This window comes from Vicugna pacos, chromosome 1, assembly GCF_048564905.1.
Source record: "Vicugna pacos chromosome 1, VicPac4, whole genome shotgun sequence".
Classification (NCBI taxonomy): Eukaryota; Metazoa; Chordata; class Mammalia; order Artiodactyla; family Camelidae; genus Vicugna; species Vicugna pacos.
The window spans coordinates 18515472-18527152 of record NC_132987.1 but is presented as its reverse complement, the minus strand read 5'-3'; the positions used below and the strand labels follow the sequence as shown (position 1 = coordinate 18527152).

Sequence of the window (11681 nt, the reverse complement as noted above, 5' to 3'; positions counted from 1 at the left end):
TAACTATCTTCAGTTAATATTTTTAAGAGAATAAGTGCAACTTGTACTAGCTGATTATAGCTTTTGAGGTCCAGTTTTTGAACAATTACTATGTGCTAATATAGCGGCTACTAGTAATTACTAATATTTTCTTATTAATAACAGAATCCATTGAGATCTTAAAGGACCATACTCTGAGAGTTTTATAAACACTATTTCTGTAACAGGGCAAAGATGATGACCGTATGAGCATTCAGAGCCTCCTTCACTTGCGTATTATGATAGTAATCAGTGGCGAGAGAACAGAAAAGCCCTTTGGTGAAGGAGGATTTTTGGAGCAGGTGCAGGTTATGGGAGGACTGAGGGGAAGAGGAAAGCAACTTTGGGAAGCATTCTGGTGAGCTATGGAATGGATCTCCAGTGACGTTCATCAAGGGATGCAATGAAGATTGAAATAACTTTTTAAAATTACTTTTGGCTGCTGGACTGAGCTTCCTTACACGTGACTGCACAGAGTCTGAGCTACAGCGACACTGGAACTTACAAGGGTTGCTTCTCACTTGATCCTCACAACAATGAGAGAAATAGAAATTCTCATTGTCTCCTTTAAATAAAAATCAGATGCAGGGAGTCTAGACAACGTGCCTAAGGTCACAGCACTGAGCAGTGGCTGAGCCAGGGCTACAATCCGAGCCTCTCTGACCTGGAGGCTGATCTCAGTGATACGACCACTGTGTGATACCACCTCTTAATCTTCATAGATGGTCATTGGAGGAGCACAAGCATTTCATCAGAGAGCGATTTCAGGTATTACCTCCCAGGTGGCAAGGGGGGGACAGTGCAGCTCCTGCCCTATTCAGGTGCCACCTCCTCTGTGCAGCCATCTGTGAGCACTCATGCCCACAGTACGTGGAAACGGTTGGTCTTGTCACGCCGCCTGGACTGTGACTCCCTGTGTGCAGGGACCACACCTGCTTCCACTCAGGAGCAGCTAGCCCAGGCCCGAGTACATGGTAAGTATCCACAAGAAACTTGGACTGAATTAGGGGGTGGGGACTAGGATTAATCTGAGTCTCATAGGGAGCTTTTTAGAAAGTCAAATCTAATAAGACAAATTTCATGATTCCAAATTCAGTCTCAGTTGCTCCCATATTCTCAGCGCTTCCTTTTGTGTTTGTGTTACCACCCAGGGTTCTTGGACTCTTTAATCAATAGGAATTGATAAGAGGCAAGGCAAGGCTTTATAGGGAGTGAGAGAAAGTAACAGGTTCCCCTACTCGGTCCCCAAGGGGAAGCTCCCAAGGGAGAGCAAGCACCATCCCTTAAACGGGGTGAGGGTAGGGGCAGAGCAGTGGGTTGGGGCTGGAGGGGTGGCTTAGGTGGTGGCCCACCCCTTGGTGGTGCTGTGTGCAGGGATCATGTGTAGTCCTTGCTTTTGCTCCAGACACCTCAGAAGTGGCAGCTGGGTTTTGCCCTTTTTGTATCTTCATGATTTGCCCCAACTGTGCATGTACACAGTTATTATTTTTAGTCCCTTATAGTTTCTTTGTATTCTGTTGCTCGAGGAGACATTTGTCCAGGTGCAAGCACTGCAGTAAAGGGTCCCGGGTCCCAGGTCCCAGGTCCCAGTTTCCAACCTCTCTCACTTGTTCTGTTGAATGAAAATCTGGGGAACCTGTAAAATGAACCAGGGCTCCCTTCAGATCCAGGTCCCTTCTCAATATATCATCACACAGACACACACCCCACTTACTCTGTCATGATCCTGAGGGCCCCATTCTCAGGAGCAATTCCCAAACTCATTGGTCTGACACACACACAGCCCTCCCTGGGTCTGGACCCACTTCCACCTGTCCTCCCTCACCTCTTATCACTCTTTGCCTTGAGCCCTTAGGTAAGTTACTCAACCTCTCTGAGTCTCAGTCACTGCAACTTAGAACAGAGGTGATAAGAATGTCTGGCATATAGTAATATCTCAGTCAAGAGTGTAGGAATGAATGAAAAATACCTACTTCATAGGGTCATCCTGGGATTAGTGAAAATATGAGGAGGAAGGAGCAGCACACACAGTAAGTACTCAGCAAACAGTAGGTACTATTATAAAAGAGGTGGAAGGACTGAAACATTGCTCTGAGTGTTTTCATTGCCCCATGAGTTTTCATGTCATTCACAGCCAACATTCCTTACTTTTTTTGCATAACCACATCTCTGTCTGATCTAAGCATTATGAAGAAACAGTAACAAACAAACAAAACCCAAAACCAAAACAAACAGCGCCAAGTAACTCCAAAACTGTCCCCTGTGACCACACACATGCCAAGCATAGCTTAGTGGGGGCCAGTGCAGCCACCGTGGAGAGGGAGAAGTCCTGATGAGAGCCAGCAAAGGAAACCCGAGACCACTCCTGGGGGTGAGGCAGACTTCAGCACGGAGACCAAGGCAGCCAGGGCGAGCAGGGAGCCAGCGTGAGGCCCACATGCACATCTGCACAGCTCTGGTGCCAGAGACCCAACTCTGCCCCATGCGTCTGTGGGTGAGTGGAGAGGAGGCTCAGGAGTGAGCCCAGCACGGAATCACAGGAACAGAGGAGGACCATGGAGAGCTCAGGTTTCCGCCTGGTGAAGCCTCACTGTCAACCTATCAACATGGAGGCTGTCACTCAGCTGGCTCCTAGGGGGCCAACCCCTCCTCTCCGCCCTGTCCCACTTTTCATGGTCAGTTCCCCCAGGCAGCAGGCCGAGGGCTGAGGCGGGCCCCAGGTGTCTTCAACTGTTCATCCTACTGACATCTGGGTGGAAATCTGAGTAGCTGTCGGGGCAGGGCCCACCACAGCAAGACAAGCACTCGATAGATGGGCACTACCATTCCTGCTGATGCAGCTGGGCCTTTCTGGAGTTCACTTGGCTGGGAGCCACAATCCTGTATGCAGACTTGGTCCTCCACTCACTCCCCAAGCCAGTGGCCTGCCTGGGGTATAAGCCATCTGGACTCCCAGCCCCACTGGAGGCAGGTGTCAAGGGGGAGTTGTGGCCTGGATTTGATGGACCCACCAAAGCCTGGTGCTCTGGACCCTGCCAAGTGTCCTGGACCATGAAGAGGTTTCTCCTAACCCTCCACCATCCCAGTGGATGTCAACCCTGGACCTGAACTCTGACCGCTTCTAGCCTGGAGGCTCTGCTTTTTCCTACCTACTCAGTGTAGCACTTTCCCGGCAACACAAATTTTGTTTGGCTTTGCAGGGAGAACAAAGGGAAGGATGAACTCTTGGCCAGCAGGGTCACACTCCTGGTGGGCCTGCTCCTTCTTCGGGGAGTCAACTAGGAGGCCTGGAGGGGCCGGGCCCTCCCTGAGCAAAGTCGGCTCAGCTGGCTGTGTGGAAAAGTACCCACCAGAAAAGTAGTGCCCCATGCCCCACCCACTTATACATGCCTCCCTCCAGTGGGGAAGCGGGTTGGAGCCCACCTGGGCAGTGAGTCTTCCCAGTCAGTTGGGCACATCAGCACCCTTGGCAGTCCCTGAGCCCTCCCCTCCTGGGCCTGTGGGAGTGGAGGGGCTGGGGCTGCCCCTGTCCTCCCAGTCTGGAGAGGCACCAGCCCCAGGAATGTTCACTTCTATTTACTGTAGTGGGTTGGTTGGTTGGTTGGTTTCTTCCAACGACATAGGAAGAGCTAAATCTGTAGAAAGTTGTGCAGAGAAGTGCGGAGAGAGGCAACCGACATTAAAGGATTTTTCCTTCCAGTCTTTTTTTACCCCCTGTTCATTTTTTAAAATACAATTAAAAGCCTAAAGTATTTATCATTCTGCTTTTCTACCTAGCTCCCCCTACCCCTGCTTTGGGTTTAACCTCATATCAGCAAGATTTTTCTCATTTCACCAAACTCTCTTTGTGAACACCATTTTTAGAGGCTGCGTAGTCTTCTTTTGCTGGGCTGAGCCAGGGTTTGTAGGAACATTCCCCTAGCATAAACTTTGCTTGTTTGCCCTGTGGTATTGCAAAAGTAATGGCATGAGAAGCTTTGCTGGCATTCCAAAATATTTCCTTGCATGGATTCCTAGAAGTGGCACTGTTGAGTAAAGTTGTAAGAACATTTTTAGGGTTCTTGGTCTCTGTTGCCCAATTGCTTCAGAGAGGACTGAATTGGTTTACACTTGATAAACAGAGCCCTCATCACACTGTGCTTGGTGCCAGTGATAGAGGACCCCCCAGCCACAGACCTTGCTGCTCGGAACCCGTCATCCTGCCACCACTATCAATTCTGGGATTTCTAAGACCAGTCTCCCTTCTCCCAGGCCCCCAAAGGCCACTTTCCCCACAAAATAAAGAACTTGAAACATCTTTGGGAAGAGCTCAGGGTCCATGAGATAAGAACAGCAGGTTCCAGAACCTTTCTGTCACCAGGGAGCTGGGGGAACGCAGGCTTCACTGGTCGACCAGGGCCTCTGAATGGGATGGTCCCCAAGGCCCCCAGCCTGAGGCACAGGTGGCAGTATAGGAGATGGGGGTCTGGACTGGGGTGTCGAGTTGCCTTGGCTCATATCCCAACTTTGCCACTTGCCAGCCACATGATCTTGGGTAAGTTATTTACTAGCTTAAACCTCAATCCTATAATCTGTAAAATGGGAAGGAAGGAAATTAAATTATGTATCAAGGTCTTATGAAGATTGAACATAATTATATATTGAAAAAAAAAAAAACAGTGTCCGGCACAAAATAAACACTACATGAAGGATTTGATGCTATTGAATTTGTAAACATGAACACAACTGAAGGGGGTCCTCTAAGGTTGACACAAGCAGTATGGAGAGAGACAGCGTTCCCAGCCCGCAGCGGTGCCGTTACCTGGCATTGCCTTCCCCATCTGTCGGACCGGAGGTCTGACGGTGCTGCGCCCCTCAGGCGGGCAGGCCGCCCTGAAACACGACGCTTCCCTGGGAGGGGAGTTGAAGGCCGCTACACCAGGTGGTTATCAAAGCCCAGGCCGCCAGGAGGCTTGGGAACATAATCTCCGGAAAGAGATTGTCTGAACTCACTCCGAGGGAACAAGGACGCTGGCCTCTGATAAGCCTGTGCGGCAGACAGTACCTGGGGGCTCAGGGAGGCCCGGTTGACTCAGCCGGCAGACGTTTTCTTGGGGCTTTGGTGAGTCAGAAGCCAGATCCTTAGATCTAGGTGATGGAGGGTGGCACAGAGATGAGGACAGAGTCATCTCTGTGGGCCGAAGATGGAGAGAAAGAGCCATGATCAGAAACATGCCTTATCATCAGGGGCCAGCCCCAAGCCCAGCATCCAGCCACCGGGCCCAGTCAGGACCTCCTAGGGGAGTGGGTGGTTGGCTCGGGGGCTGCCGGGCTCTCAGGAGGAAGGGGCCCTGGCTGCAGTCAGTGGATATCCTTGGTACCCCAGTCAGTCTGCTCAGCAGCAAGAGGAACGAACCTCTGACACCAGGACAGGATGTCCTCGTGGCGGAGCCTTGCTGGGAGTGACCCTCAGCCTTTTACAGATTCCAATCGGAAGCTGCAGTTTAGAGCAGTCAGAGAATGTGCCAGACATGACTAGGTGAGTTAGGGGCCAAGCAGCAGGTGAGCTTCATTTTCCTGAGAAGGGCTCACAGTCTGTCCCAAAAGACGGTAAGAACCCCCAAGCAATTGCTGAAATGTCACCAGCAGAAACCAAGTGAAATGATTCTATGTAACGGAAATGACGTTTCTGCAGCAAGTTCTCTCTGATGCAGGGAACATAAGAAAGGAGGTGCTAGAAGGTATTTCTTCTTTCTTGCTGGCTTGAAATTCAACATTCAGGTAACAGTCATTAATGTCCCCTTCAGTGGATCCTGCTACCTATGCAGCTGCCACTCCCCCTCTTTCTCTTTCCCAACAGAACCCTAGTTTTGCTCAGGGTTCCATCTCCCTCATGCCTGGCTCCAAAAAGGCACGACAACCATTCGAAGTCGACAGTTCCCAAACCACACACCAAAGCACCTCAAAGATCTGCAGTGAACTCACTGTGGCTCCAAGTGACATTTGAAACTTTCAGGGGAAATACAGTGACATCTTTTGGAATCATGAGAACTACCAGCTCAGGGTACTTCACAGTTTTAACATCAATAACACCATACCTTTCTTTGTAAAGCCAGCTTTTCAATGGTTGCTGTCATAAAAAGCCAAGTACTGCACAAAAAAAATCCATGTAAAAAGCAAAAAAGGCTGGGATGTCCAATCTGACTCCGGATTTGAGAAGTTGTGCAGGGCCCATTAGGCACACACATCCCATTAGTAAATAACTGTGGTTAAGTAGGAATGATACAAGAAGATATTTTTTTCCAATTTATGTGTTTTTTTTTTCAAATGGCTACTAAGTTGTTAGGACAAAAATATTTATTAAATTGTTTATACCAAATTAGTTAGTAAGGAGAACTGATGGGCATTCCTGTTGGCTTTAGATGCCATGAAAAATTACTGAGGCCCTAGAGGGGTATAACAGAAAGTTTGGAAACCTCTGCCTTAAGCTAATAAGAACAAGGCATTTCCCTGGTACCTGCTCATGGTCCAGAGTGGGCCACTGTCCCTGTCAGACTGAGGATAAGGACACATGTGGCATGGCTGGGGAACTGATTCTGTCTCTCTCCTGTTGCGTGAGAACAGAGTGGCACACACACACACACCAGCAGCCACCTTGTGGTATCAGGGAACTGCCCATAGCATGATACCCATGCTGAGGACAGCAGAGCCGAGGGACAGGAGACCAGGGTCCGTGGTACTACCACTGAGCTGCTGGACCTGTCCCCCCACCTCCAGGCTTCCTGTATCATGAAACAAGACACTTCCCATTGACTAAAGTTGTGTGAGTTGGACTGTGCTACTTGCAGTCCAAAGCATTCTAAAGTGTAAACAACCTCACCACGATTCAGGCTGTGTTAGCAGGAGGGCACGGAGGGGAGCAGGTGGGGCCTCTGCCCTTGAGGAGCCAGGACTCCCTGTGCTCAAAGTCTGCAGCTCCCCTGGGAAAGAGCCAGGAGGTCTGACCCTTCCCAGGGTGACAGTGAGGGCAGTTGGTGCAGGGGTCTCCCAACAACACATCACCCAGCCATCATCTGTGCACTCTGCACGAGGCACCAGAGCTCACTGTCCCCATGTGCCTTCTTCACTCACCTGAGATCCTTGAGGACAAATGCTGAGAACCCACCTGGCCCAGCCCCAGACACCAGGCTCCCCAGCAACAATGCAGCAACCAACGGAAAGAACTGTAAGAGCAGATGGAGAACAGGGTAAGAGAAGAGAGAGGGCTTCTGGGAGGAGGAGAGACCAGTGTTGGTAAATGCGCAGACATTTTACTGACCTAACAAGGAATAAGGGCCTGGCCACTGCTGGCACTGGGCGTCAGTCCCCTCCCTGGGGGAGCTCACAGCTCAGCGGGGGAGGCAGGCTTCATGGAGGTTGTGTGTGTAATTCCACAACATGGGGCACAAGAGGCGGCTCTGAGGCACAATAACAGGGAGCCCGCTTTAGACTGGTGGTGAGAGAGGGTCTCCTGAGGAGGGGACACCAGAGCTTCAACATGATGGCTGAAGAAGAGCAAGCGAGGAAGAGTGTGAACCAACATTGCAGGCAGTGGGGAAAGGGCAGTGAAGGCCCTGACGTGGCCAACACTCAGCAGCTAGATGAACAGAAGAGTCCAAGCCAGAGCTGCCAGATTTAGTGACACGTGTGCCCACATGCGCACACACACACACACAAGTTAAATGTGAATTTCAGATAAACAACAAATACTTCTTCAGTATAAGTATATTCCCAATATTGTGTGGGATATACTTATACCCAGAAAGGATTCATGGATTATCTGAAGTCCAGATTTAACTGGGCATCCTGTATTTTATCCAGCAACCCTAGTCCAGACTGTCCAGAGCCAAGTGAGCAAGAGGGAAATGGCCAGAGAGAGATCAGAGCTGGGGCCCCAGGCAGAGCCTGCAGGGCCTGGCAAGGGTTGGATGCTATTCTGAGCACGATGGAAGCCAGAGATCAGCAGTAAGCAGAGTTATGGCACCAGCAGAGCCCACGTGGCATGGTGCGTAACTCCGGACTCCAGACCCAGGGAAGCTGGGTTCTGGTCCTGGCCGTGCCACTGGTAGCTACGAGGTCTCAAGTGAGCTACTAAGCATTCTGTGCCTCCACTTCCTTACCTATAAAGTGGGGGTGATGAAAGTGATAAGGCCACCCTCACTGGGAGATTCCGAATCAGTCTCCACTCTCACTAGCACTGTTCCTCAAACAGATCGCCCTCACTGCTGCAGAAAACAGTAGAGGGGAGAGGAAGAGGACCCAGAGAGGAGGCAAGGAGACCATGGAGGAGGCTGTTCCAGGCCTCCAGGAGAGATGAAGGTGATTGTGAAGTAGAGGAGTGGTTGGAGGTGTGTATTAGGAGGCGTGAAATCCGGCATTCCCACTCCAAAGATCTCTTGAGGCTTCTCCGGGTAGGCAGAACAAAGCTGCCCTGCCCTTCTGAGGGCCAGTGGGACAGAGGTGGGCCCTCACAGAGGCTGGGGGCCCTGGCCAGCTGAGGGGTGGTCTTTGCTTCCCTGTGGCCTCCACACTTCTCACTTTCCTGCAGAGCAGGCCTCAGCTCTGGGAGCTACCATCTCTGCGGATCAAAATTGGCTCTAAACACGAATCAAGAAGGAAATTACAACAATGTGAAGCAGACTTGCCTTCCATTTCTGGCACCTCAGTAACTTTAGGAAGTCCTGAAAGATTTACATGGTTTGTCATTTAAGGAGCATACCATCCCCTTTCCAGAGTGAGGCCGAGCCTGCCAAGCTCCTGCCCAAACAGTCAGACCTTTCAGATGTGCATTGTTGCCAAAGAGGGTGCAGATAGGAAACCACAACTCACCGCTCACAGCTGAGCCTCGGACCCAGGGGTCCCTGCCAGCCCAGCTCCTTTCCCTGTGAGTCAGGGCTCACAGCTGTCAGACTCGGGTCTGGGATCCAACAGGGGGCACCAGAGACTGCGAGGGACAGTGAACACAGAACAACCAGGAAATCTGGGAGAAGGCTTCAGACCCAGAATCTGATCCTAGGAGCAGCAAAGATGAAGACCACTGCACATTCACAGTGAGCCCTTTCTCCCCATCTGTCTTACAATAAAAAGCAGAGAGATACATGTGCTCTCAGATGACTGTGAGCAAACTCAGCAGACACACCTTCTCCCCAACATATACAGAATATTAATTATAACAGCTTCCAAGTCATCCCCTGGCCTCCAGGCTGAGATTGATTAGCAATGTCTGCCCTGGGCACTGGAGAGTGGGGAGAGGGCCATGATTTTCCCATTCATGGACTGGACAAATCTTTGGACACAAATGTTATCAGTGTTCATTAGTTCAGAGCTACAGTGGTCCCTGCTGCCTCCAGAAAAAGCTGAGCTTGGTATTGGAGGCCCATCACAATCTGCACCCCACCTCCCTGGCACTCCTAATTCTCACCAGCTACCCCCTGGCCTGGCTGCCTCACAGTGGGCCTCCAACATGCCTTCGACATACCAGCATACTTTTTCTCACTAGGGTCCACCTGATGGGAACACACTCTTTCCTTTTCCAAAGTTCACCAGCCCCAGCTCCAGGCCTGCACCTCCGGGGATTGATCCGTGATCAGCAGGTCCAAGTGACTCGCCTCCCCCCATTCTGATCGGCTTCTGTACCACTTAAGTTTTCATGGCTTTCGTTAGCCTCTGCTTCAAGGCCCTCAAGAACCATCTGTCTTTGTGCACATGGAATTTGCCCATCTAGACTATAAGCTCCCTGAAGACAGGGATGCTGCCTCGTTCTTCCCTTAAGAAAGGAGGCAAAATACTTACACTGTGCCAGGAACCATACTGGGGATTTTCACCCATTCTTCCACTCAAGTCTGATAACAATCTCAGGATGTACGACCACCTTCATTTTTTAAATCTAGAAATAAAGGCACAGAGAGATTAAGTGGCTTGTCCCAGGTCATATAGCTCAGAAATAGCAGGGGCGTGGATTGAGACTCTGATCGGCATGATTTCAGGTCCTGGCTTCTGCCCTGCTCCAGAATTCCTCCCCACCGAGAACCACATTTCCGCAGAGGGCCCTGCAGAGGGCAGTGCTCACCCCCAACGGATGTGCCTGACGCTCAAATAGTATTTATGGTCTGACTGGTGAAGTGCTAATGGTTGAGTGTGATACGTGAAGGAAGGAGGTGGGGGAGCTGATTAGGCGGAAGAATCTGATCAGGTGGAAGAATCTGCCCAGCTCCTCACCCATTTCACCTCCCGGGTGACCGCTGACTCTACCTGCCGAAGGCTAGCGCGGCCAGTAAGCCACACAGACCTTGTGTTCGCTGCCTTTTCACTTTATGCCTGCCTCCTCCCTCTATCCCCAAGATTCAGTCTTCCACCATCCTGGATGAGTCAGCCTTGAATTGCTGACGCTGCCACACCAACCGCTTCCACCACATGGAGAAGTCAGAAATAGCCGTCACTTGTGTCCTCAGTTTATCTTTAGAAAAAGAAGAATGACTGAAAGGACCTCCACTGCCCAGGATGATTGTTTTGACAGTTTTTTATTGTGCATAAAATTGCATCATTGTTTTGTTTAACATGGAAAGGAGTTAAACTGCTATGAACTTAATGCGCCACCCCCCGTAAACCATTAGGTCCCTTCTGTGTTCCTGACTTTATAAGTCTGTTTCCCTCAGAGGAACATCTGTTGTATACTTAAATGACCTTAGTTCAAAGGCACGATCAACAAAAAATTCTTAACTCTGCTAGGAAGCATTCGAGGGTATCCGTTACTCTGTGCTGGTCGCGGTATTAGGGGCTTCTCCACTAACAGCTGTGCACATCTGCCCACACGGGCAGAGGCCCCTCTCTTTCTGCACATCGTTAAAGATGCTCAGGCCCGCTTTTCAGTCTCGTTCTCGCTCTGACCCGTGCAAGCGAGTCTCGCCAAAGTCTCCATTTTATGGGCATCAATAGCCAGGGTTCTACTCAAATATAATTTTTGCCCTGCGTGCAGAGGGAGTGCGATGAAAGACGAGCAAGGGGTGTTCTGCTAATCCTTGGAAAGAACATGAATGAGCATTAGGAATTTTGAGCAACTTAACAAATGTAGGAAAAACAGATTGTCCCGAGCCAAACATGAAGGAATCTGAGGAGAAAAACGAGCCTGATGCCGAGAAAGATTACAAGAAGACACCATCTTGGAGGCCGTAAAAATCATATTGGAAACAGAGATGGCCAGGCAGCAGGCTTTCTGGCTTTTGCATTGATTAGCTCATCCTGACATTATCCCCACTTTCCAGATGACTCAACAGACACTGAGAGCTCCTGACTTGACCAGAGGAGGGTCCAGGCATCCGCCTCAGGCCATTCTATTTGTAGGTGGCTCCTGCTCAGGTTAAAGTGAGCCCGACCAGCGTGGAGAGGTAGACAGCAACGGCAGGGTCAGTAATGGTGAGGGACTTAAAATGTCTTCCTCCAGCTCCTCTGCTTTGGGCTTGGCTCTCAGTGCATCTCCATGAAGTTAACTGACAATTGCTTTTCTTCTTAGTGTTCGGTCAGATTTTCCAGGGAATGTGACTTTTCGAGGACACTCCAGTGTCCGCTGCACCATACATCAGAGACACGCAGAACTGAATTTCTCCAAATGTCTGAGGACAGGTGGGCTGTCCCAGAGTAGCAAAGCC

At 50.3% G+C, this 11681-nt stretch overlaps 1 long non-coding RNA gene across 1 annotated transcript; it reads right to left on the bottom strand.

The window, feature by feature from the left end:
* Nucleotides 1-5003: 5003 nt before the first annotated feature.
* Nucleotides 5004-9924, bottom strand: LOC140688545 (uncharacterized). Its single transcript, XR_012063413.1, has 3 exons — nucleotides 9829-9924; nucleotides 7129-7220; nucleotides 5004-5188 (listed from the first exon to the last, which is right to left on the bottom strand). It is a non-coding gene; the product is annotated as an uncharacterized lncRNA (long non-coding RNA).
* Between the last annotated feature and the right edge of the window lie 1757 nt (nucleotides 9925-11681).